This window comes from Alligator sinensis, unplaced genomic scaffold, assembly GCF_000455745.1.
Source record: "Alligator sinensis unplaced genomic scaffold, ASM45574v1 scaffold1378_1, whole genome shotgun sequence".
Lineage (NCBI taxonomy): Eukaryota > Metazoa > Chordata > Crocodylia > Alligatoridae > Alligator > Alligator sinensis.
This window is the reverse complement of record NW_005842781.1, coordinates 50,135-60,143: the sequence shown is the minus strand read 5'-3', so window position 1 is coordinate 60,143 and position 10,009 is coordinate 50,135. Positions and strand designations below refer to the sequence as shown.

The 10,009-nt window shown below is 51.4% G+C and overlaps 1 long non-coding RNA gene across 2 annotated transcripts; it reads right to left on the bottom strand.

Moving 5' to 3' along the window:
• Positions 1-231: 231 nt before the first annotated feature.
• Positions 232-9,521, bottom strand: LOC112552128. Of its 2 annotated transcripts, none has more exons than XR_003096489.1 (3): positions 7,584-9,521; positions 6,133-6,165; positions 232-5,737 (listed from the first exon to the last, which is right to left on the bottom strand). It is a non-coding gene; the product is annotated as an uncharacterized LOC112552128 (long non-coding RNA). The 2 variants fall into 2 exon arrangements; XR_003096488.1 differs by lacking the exon at positions 6,133-6,165 and having other exon boundaries at positions 7,584-7,672; positions 8,008-9,521.
• Positions 9,522-10,009: the final 488 nt, after the last annotated feature.

Sequence of the window (10,009 nt, the reverse complement as noted above, 5' to 3'; positions counted from 1 at the left end):
TGGCTTATGTGCTGGATAATAGAAACTGCTCACTCCTGGCTATGGGTGGCATTATTCTGAGGGAGCTCACAATACAGACAGGCAGACTCAGTGTTTTGGGTACCAATAAAGGAGTCATTACTAGAATTGGTTTGATAACTGCTGAGCTGGGTGTGCACAGACGTGGACTGATTAGCATTTGGAGCAGGGATCCCCCATCATGCAGTGCTCCCCTGCTTCTCTGGTCCCAGAGTTCAGTGCAGCCCTTGCCTTGGAATCTCTGTTCTCCATCCTGAATGCTACTGAAGATTCATTCTTGTCCCATCTCTCATGTAAATGAGACCAGGAGAGTTGCTTCACTCCTATCACCTTGTCTAGAGGGGTTTAGGTGCATCTCCTAAAAAAGTCCTTCTTCTGATCAGTTCTGGTTCAGGCAGAGGTGGACAGGGCCACGGGTGGTGAGTCCTTCATGAGTCAGACAGAGCTGACAGGTAATAGGGGCCAGGGCATGGAGCAGGACAGAGTCATGGGCATCTCATCCATGTGGTGGGGGCAAGTGCCCCCCCCCCCCCATCTGTGCACAGGGCAGGTGGATGCAGGCTGCCTGCTGCAGGCTTGGGGCTTCCCAACCTGCTGCCTTCCATCTGGAGGTCCTGCGGTGGCCACACCGCTGTGGCAAGGTGCCCCCTGCCTGCCTGGCAGCAGTGGAGATGGCAAGCAGGGTGTTGTACCCCTTGCTGCTGGGCTGGCAGGGAACGAGTGGCTGCTGTGGGACTCCCGAGTAAAAAGCAGCAGGGCAGGAAGCCTCAACCAGGCAGCCCAAATCTGACTCTACTCCACTCCACTTAGCTCTTGTCCAGCAGTGGCAGCGAGCACAAACAAATTTGTAACTCAAAAGGGGGGTTCAGCTGAAAAAGTTTGAAAACTGCTGATTTAACACCTAGGAAGCTCTGGTTCAGAGGCTGTACCCCTCACTCCCATACTCAATAGCTATGGATACCCCTTTCCTCCAAGAATGTGTCCAATCCCTTTGTGAATCTGGCTAAACTCACAGATTTACAGAAGTTTTAGGGCTGGAAGGGACCTTGCGAGAGCATTGGGTCCAGCCACCCTGCTCTGGGCAAGAAAGACTGCTGGGGTCAAATAACCCCAGCAAGGTGTACGTCCAGTCTCCAGTTGTTTCCTGGGTATATCTACAATTAAACCAGTTTGCAGTTAAGCTTCATTCCACCTCACCCACCCAATAATTCCAATGCTTTGCAGCATGTTAAGTGGCAATGAGGTGACCAATCTGGGGACAGAGCCGAGCACTCAATCTCCACTTTCATTTGGGCTGGACACCGTCTACTTTGGCAGGCTGGATCCTCTTATTCTCGCCCTGCTGGAAGCACAGGTAAAGTCTCCCAGCACTCTCTGGGAAACAACCTGCACAGAGAGCCACGGCCTCTCCGCAGAGAAAGCCATGGCTGCACAGGGACTAGGGCCTGCTCCGAGCCCACCTGGGAAGCACTAGATGCTCACAATTGTACCTGGGAACTCCTGGTGGGAACACAGATACTGACAACGGGGCCTCGGAGAAGGTCAGTGTTTTGAACTTAACTTCCTTGCATTTGCCTCCTCAGATGAAATTAAATATTACCTTAAATGTACTGAGACATATGTCAGAGACCTTATGAACTCCCATCAAGAAGCAACACATCAAGAGTGTTCCACTGCAAAGCTTCTAATAGTGTTGAGGAGTCAAAAAACACCATCTGGAAGAGCTTAAATCTTTTCCCAACCACATCATAAGACTTCAGTATGGGAGGCAGGTGTGCTTGATGCATGGCATGAACAATAGCTTGATGTATTCATTTCAATAAAGCACATAGGCCCATGGTGTTGTGGTTCTCAACTTTTCTAGATTCAAGTTACAGACACAAGGGTAATCCTTGGAAAACACCAGGTTTGTTTTCACTCATTTTTTGACAGCATAGGGGTGGGGGTGGAGCAGTTTTTCCCGTTGCAAAGAACTCAAAAAAGCCACAACAGGGCAAATGGTTTTAACACTATGGATGCCTTGTTGAAATCTCTGAGCTCATCTTGTGAATCATGTTTGCACACTAGGGAATCACAGGGCACAACTACACAAGACATTTACTGTGCAATGGAATAATTAGCTACACAGTGAATGTCACGCATCTACATGTGCATTACTATCAGGCTGGAGTGAAAAAAACTCTGCAGCAGCACATGTGTAGATGTTGCCCTGGCTGGCTGGGGCAAGAGGGTGCTTCAGTGAAGGGGCAGCCTGCTTCCTGTGACATGAGATTGGGAAAGATGCAAGGAACACATGAAACCACTAGAGGGGACTAGATGATACTGCCGCAAGCTGAATAGCCTGGGGACTAATACTGCTCTTTTCAGCCAGCATTGTATACAGCATGGCTAATGACCTGTGAGTAATAATGGGCTGAATAGTGGAACATCACAATTTCAGAACATAGGAACTGCCATTTACTGAGTCAGACCATGAGTCCATCTTGCCAAGGCCTCTGTCCCAACAGGAGAAGAAAGCAGATGCTGCAAGGCAGAGTGAACCGGATCTGGCCAGAGTTTTTCCAACTCTCTCTCCCCCGCTTGCACCTCCAGCACTTAAGGTCTAGGGAGCTCTTACGCAGAAGCTGTGCCCCTCGCTCCCATGCTCAATAGCTACAGATGCCCCTTTCTTCCAATCCTTTTGTGAATTTGGCAAAACTCTCAACTTCTATTACAGCTGGTAGCAATGAGCCCCACTTTAATGACACACTGGGGGAAACAGAACTTCCTTTTCTTCGTTTTAAAATTTGCAGCCTACTAGATTCCTTTTATGATTCCTGGTTCTTGTATGGGGACAGTCAATAATAAATCTCTATTGACTCTGTCTTCATACTTGTTTGCAAGCCCTGAGTCCCCCATCGTCTTTTTTCCTAAACTGAATAGGCCTGGCTTCTTTTATCTCTCCTCCTATGTAAGAGAGTGAAAAAGAACTTTTTTTGTTTTAAACTTAATCCCTGCTAGTTTCATTTGTTGACCCCTGGTTCTTATATTATCATTAAAAAAAGGGAGAGAGGCCTTCACCCCTTTAGAGTGGACAGACATTAGCAGGAATCAGGGAGAAGATAATGAACCAGAAAGTCAAAACAGACTTGTGGTCTCAGTAAATGGCACTTCCTATGTTCTTAAGTCTTGACGTTCCACTATTCAGCCCATTACCCACTAGGCTATTATATGTGCAGGTACATAATGCTGCTGAAAGTAGCTATAAGAGTCTCCAGGCTGTTCAGCTCGCTCTCAGTGGGATGTGGTCCCCTTTAGTGGCTACACGCATTCTTTGCATCTTGCCCAACCTCTTGTCACACAGCAGCAGAGAGCAAGTGCTGAAAGGGAGTGAACAGGGTTTTTCCCTCTGTCCCTCTCTCACTTGCAGCCTCCAGCCTCAATCTTTCCACCCCCTGAGCTCTACTGCCCAGCAAGCAGTTCTGGTACCAAGCCAGCTCCTGTTGCTGCCCCTGAGGTTGTAACCTTCCCTCCCCCAGAGGTGCAACCCCATGCAAACAGCCTGAAAAGTAGATGCCAGCTAGCCAAGTCACAGATGGGTCCAGGAGCAGAGTCTGGGGAAGTGGGGAGTAGGGAACAGGGTAGGCACCCAATTGGGTCCCCATGAGCGGAGACTGCCTTCCTGGGGCAGGCATAGCAGCTTCTCCAGAAGTGCCTTTTCTCACAACTCCCAGACACACCAGGAAGCACAACCAGCCCTCCCAATGCACACACCTCAAACACCACACAAGATTAATTTTTCCTCTTTTTCAATGTTTCTTGTCTTTACGTATTTTATCTTTCAATAGCCAACTTACTTAATTTCACCCCCATTTCCTTTCCATCTCTCACTACTCCCCCCACACCACCACCCATCTCTCACACCCCCACCTAGAGCAGGGATAGAAACCCGTCCTGACTCCCCAGCCCTGCAGAGAAAACTTCCCCCTACTCACTAGCTCTCCAGAGTGGCAAGTCCCAGCTGTGCAGTGTGGGGCAGGCAGGAGACAATTTCTAGCCTTTAGGTGCAACTGCTGCAAGTTGAAGCTAGCACTAATGAGCAGTGCAAAATGCAATGTGCAACAAGGCCCAATAGGCATTTGAACCCGTGAAACTCCTCCACACAAAAGGTAGAGGAGTGGGAGTCTGAAACTTGTCTCAACCATGAGGATAGATCCTGGGGAGCCTGACACCACCCCACCCCCTCCCAATGGCAGTGAGTTTGCCTGTGTATTTTATGCTGTACACAGCTTTCCCTAGTAATGTTTAGTGATGAACAATATCCCACTAAACTGGCATATAGCACAAAGGAACTTGCTTTGCCTTCTCTTGTACTTCTCCAAATAAAAACACCCTGCCATATCCAACAAGATGGGGTCCTTCCTGCTGCCTCCTTAGCTGCAGGTTGGGGGCAGGGGCACAAAATATAGACCAGAGGCCTAACCTGGGGCAGCAGGGAAGGGAGACAGGACTCCATGGAGCTGGTGTGCAAGTGAAAAAGGAGCAGGTCACAAAAGGGGTGCAAGGGAGGCAGTAGGCAACAGGCAGCCTGGGGGACATTGCCCAGCAATGCCAGGTAGCCGAGACCTGGACAGGGCTAAGAGGGGGAAATGAGACGGGGGTACTGAGAGCACTGGAGGGGACCCCAGACAGGGGAGGAGGCAGGTCCCAGGAGAGGATCACCATTCCCCTTCTCATAAAACTGAGGCTTTGTCTGTGCCAAGAGGCCGACTAGACCCAGCCAGGCTGCAGCAGTACAGGGCTGCATCTGGGGAGACTGAGACAGGTGGCATGACCAAGGCTGCCCAGGGAGAGTCTGTGGCAGAAACTCTTCCAAGTTTAGGGAGGAAGTGCATACTATACCAGAAAATACAGTATCTTGTGTTTGCGGGCAGAGTGAAACTGACCTTCCCTCCATTCTCCTACCCAGGTTCCTTAATCACAGCCAAACCCCTGTCGTGGGACTAGGCCAGGCCAGGATTGAGGCCAACGCACCTTGAAGCCCCAGGAACTAGTCCTGCGATGACAGCTCCACCTCAGCAGGGCTGTTAAAGATGCATTCGTAGCCCTCCCTGGCACGGATACCTGGAAACACAACAGCTGTGGTGACATCTAAGCCTGCAAGGAGCTACAGACAGCAGCTTAGAAAGGAAGCATACTCCCCAGAATGCTACCAGTTCACCTGGGAAATGGAGGCATGAGGCACCATGCCCAGAGAAGGAAGCATATGGCATGGGTGAGGAAACTGTGGCACAGGGAGGTGACCCAAGTGGCCCCAGATCACACAGGGTGTCAGTGGCAGAAACAAAACCCAGGTGTCCTGTGAGGCTGAACCCCAGAGCATCCTGGCTCAGGCTTTCTGGGTGTCCACAACTGTGAGCAGAGGTCGCCAGCCCTGCAGCCTGCTGTAGCCCCAGCATCTGAGTCACCACCGCAGTGGACCTCCTGGCTGATCCTGCACCCCAGGTATCCAGCTGGGAGCCACAGCACCCCCTCGTGCCTGGGCCTGGCAGGACACCCACCCCTCATCCCCATTCTTCAATGGCAGGAAGCAAGGACGCTCCAGGTGGCCACAGCTGCTATAGCAGCCATATTCCTAGCCTGGGCAAGACGCAGGACAAGGGTGCCTGTAGTGTCTTCACCCAGCATTGCATCTTCTTCCAGTCATTCTTCTGATTCCTGGTTGCTGTATCCAGGGAGCCTAGGAGAAAAAGGAGGGGTATCATTAGCCAGGATGGGGACTGAGGGGGAAGCCCAGAGCCAGACTGGAAGGGAAGAGCCCCTCCTACATCTCCCCCACCCTGCTGGGATTGTGGGAACGAGGACACCTGAACAGCCCAAGCTGCAGCTGTCCCATCACTAACTCCTTGTTCCTCTTTATCTGCCTCCTGTTCTTACGTGCACAGACATGGGGGGGTCCAGGCACGCCTTTGTAGGAGGCTCAATATCCCCACCCCTCTCCCCCCTGGGTCCAGGCCTAAAAAGCATAAATCAAAAGGTCACCAAGGTTTTTTTGCCTAATCACAGCCATCTTTTTAAATAGCTCAGGCTATTAACATACTTTCTGGCACACAACACACCCTAACCAAGACTCACTTGTCTTTAAGAACAAGCTGGTTGTTTCCTGTACTGAAAGCCATGGATTTAAAAAAAAAAAAAAAAATAAGAAAAATAAACAGAAGCCATGGATCCACAACAGCTCTCACCTCAGAGGTGGCTGCATCTCAGTGTCAGGAAAAAGAACTCTGGATATCCAGAGGATCCCACCACAGAGCTGGCTACATCTTAGTGTCACAGAAGAGAATGCCGTGGATACAGACCAGGCATGGGTGGGCAAAGTCTGGCCCACGGGCCCATGGCAGAATCCACTTCTCAGCAGCCACTGCTGGATGCAGCCCTGCTGCCCAGGCACCCTGGTCCATCCAACTTACACCTACTGCTGGGGGCAGGACTCGTGTGGGCAGGGAGCACGGCTGGGATGGGGCTGTAGCCAGAGCCAGGGAGACCCCAGGGTCTTGGGGTGGTGACAGTATAGGGCCAGGGCAAAGCTGTGTTCTGCTGCCTGAACATATGCAACAAGTGCAGGTTCCACAGCAGGGGACAGAGCGGGGTTAGGCCTGTGCAGCTGGGCTGCCCCCCCTGTGCAAGAAGCTGCAGTGGAGCAAGGTGGGGATGGAAATGGGGTCAGGGCTGCCATGGCAGGGATGAGGGAAGGAACAGGGTTGGACCTGCCACAGCCAGGGAGAGGGAAGGGAGCACCCCAGACCTGAGGGGGGGCGGGAACCAGGGTCAGGCCCGGGGTAGCAGGAGGCGCAGGGCCGGACGCTGGGCTCTGTCCCCACTGGCCCCCCATCATTCTTGACAAGCAATTTGCTGGTATTATTCTTATTAGTAGTAAATACTAATATAGTTATTATTATTGTGAATTGTAATAACAGCAGCATTAATATTATGTTAATACCAACCAGGTTAATAGTAATATCAGTGTTCGTATCAAGAACAGTAATCATTAATGGCAATATTGTTATATATAGTGATACTACCAATAATAATCATCATATCATCATTAATGCTTAACATTATTGGCATCACTATTAATACTATTGCTGATATTAACTGTGATACTAATAATATTTATCATATTAATGGTAAGAATAATATAAATCATATTAATGGTGGTAATAATAGTAAATGTTAATGCTGATACTACTACCAACAACTGTATGCAACTATAATAAAGATTACATCTTTATTTTAACTAGTAACCTTTTTACCCATATCCGATTGTTAACCTTGATTTGAACAGGTTACCCAGAGTCCCCTTCAAGCCATGGGAGGAGATTAAGTGAACAAGGTGTCCGGCCTCCCCACTACATCCCCTTGCTCTAATCTAACCCACTAGTTTCCACTCCCTTCTGAGAGCTAGGGAAATAACCCAGCAGTCCGGCTCCCAGCCTGCCCTGCTCTGATCCATCAGCTCCAAGTACCCATTAACATTATCTGCCTGGGCCTAGCCAGCTCATGGCTGGGGTCATGCCAAAACCCACCTGGAGGCGGCAGAAGGATTTTGCGAAGGGGGGAGGAAAGCAGGAAGCCTCTGGACATTTGGAGAGGAAGAGACGCGGCATTAATCTGCCTGGAATGAAAGGAAGAGGAAGGGGCTGGGGGTTGCGGATCAGAAGCGAGGGGCACCAAGGGGAGCAGGGGGTTGCAGGTGAGAAGGGAGCTGTGGGGGGCTGTTGTATACCAGGGTCACCAAGGGAGGTGGCCCTGGCCGTAGGCACCCCCGTCATTTTGCCCCCAGCCCCTGGCAAGCGCACGGGGCAGCACTGGCCGTGGGGGCAGATGGGGGGGGAAAAGAAGAGCGGGGCAGCAGGAAACGTATGGTGCCCCTCACACCTAGCTGCTCAAGTGTGAGCCCCGAACTGCATGCTTCAGTGTGGAGCTGTCTGCAGGTGCACACACACCTACCCTTTGCCTGCTTACACAACCACAACTGGCATGACACCCACACCAACATGGAGTGAAAGATGCAAAGGCCCACGACACACACATACACACACTTGTCCCCTGCCTACACAACCTGGGCACAACCACACCTTTACACCTCAGACACACACCCCCTTCCCCTGCTGACACAATGTACACACAGCCACAACTTGCATGTAATGCACATGCACCCCTCTTTCTTTGAGGGCGCAACTTACATATGCAGAGCCAAATACAAAACAAGACACTTCTCCTGCTGACAACACCACAACTTGCATAACACACACACCTCCCCTTACACAAGTCACCCACCCACACCCCTTCTTCCCCTGCCAACACAACCTGGGCACTATCAACTTATATATAGAAAGCCAGAAACAACTTACAATAGACAACCCCCGCCACCCACATCTTTAAACAAGTCTGTTAATAAGATGATGACGATAAAAAACAACACGCCTGGAGCTTGCCCTCTGCAGCACCCCAGAGGCTTGTACTCCTCACAACACACACAGTCCTGATGCGCGCATGCACATACGCCCTCGCCCCCCTTCCCCCATGGTCTCTGCAGCTTCAGGCTTAAGGTTCCCCCCCTAAAAAAAACAAACAAAACAAAACAAAAAAACCACACAATCCTGATGCACACACCCTGGCCACCGCAGGGGCTCTGATGGCTGCAAGGGGCAGCTACACAGTTACACACACCATAACCGTTACCAGATCCCAGAAGGGGGGATTAGGGTCTCCTATGAACATACAAGCTTTGACATTGCAGGGGCTGCAAAGCTGCCAGTCTGCTACATAACCATAGCCACAACCACAACCACAACAACCAACCCCCTCTCTGCACAGGACCTCGCTCAAACACAACCCCGGCCACTGCAGGACCTCGGCTGGCTGAAAGAAACAGCTACACCACCACGCATACACACAGCACAACACAACACACACATCATAGTCTCTGCAGCACCCACAAGACCAAACTCAGGGTGCCGCACAAATACTCAATCCTGATGCCCACCTCGAGTGCCTGCAGGGGCTCAGACGGCTGCAAGAGGCAGCTACACAACCACACGCACCAACACAGCACAATGCACGCGCACACGCGTCACTCTCTACAGCACCCTGGGGAACACGCTCAGGATCTCCAACGCACGCACAGCTCTGATGCAAAGGCGCGCACAGCTGCACAACGCAGTTACGCAACAACAAACGCTACACCATCGCACGCACCAGTCTCCGCACCCCCCAGAGGCCGGGCTTAGGGTCCCCCTGAACACACGCTCCTCGCACGCGTGCGCCCCTCGGTGACTGCAGCATCTCAGATGGCTACACAACCACACACAACACACCCCCACCGCGGCCTCCCCTCACTCCCCATCACACTGCGACCGCGCAGCTGTAACGGGGGACGGGGACACACCACCTGCACTGCACCCCCGGGCCAGCACGGCCGTGTTCCTCGCGCACACCGCCCGCCCCGCCAACACACACACACCCACACACACACACACACACACACACACACGAAATCTGCAGTGCTGTATCCTGTTTCTCCTGTGTTTAAAAAAGAAAAAAAAAGTACCTGTCTGATGAAAAGATAAACATTTAGAAGGCACTTTTGAAGCCAAAGAGCTATAAAACATGCTCAGTATCTTTTAGAAGTTTTGAAACAGCTGCATAGCTGAGCAAAAACCAAAGAAGCATTTAATAGAAAGGTTTCTTTAGTTGTGTGCCTGGGGAGCCCAGTTACGGCACGTGCCGTATTTCCGAGCATATACATCGCGTGGGGTTTAGCAAAATGCGGTCACGTCTTTACCATAATGAAGGCACCTCGGGGAGGGAGTCGCGGACTAAAAGCATCACTGCTGGGGCTTCCACACAACAGCTGTGGGTTGCGGGGGGGCGGGGGGGGGGGGGGGGGGGGGGGGAAGACATACTTTCAGCACAGAAGTATGGTGTGTGTTGGGAAGGGGCATGTGAT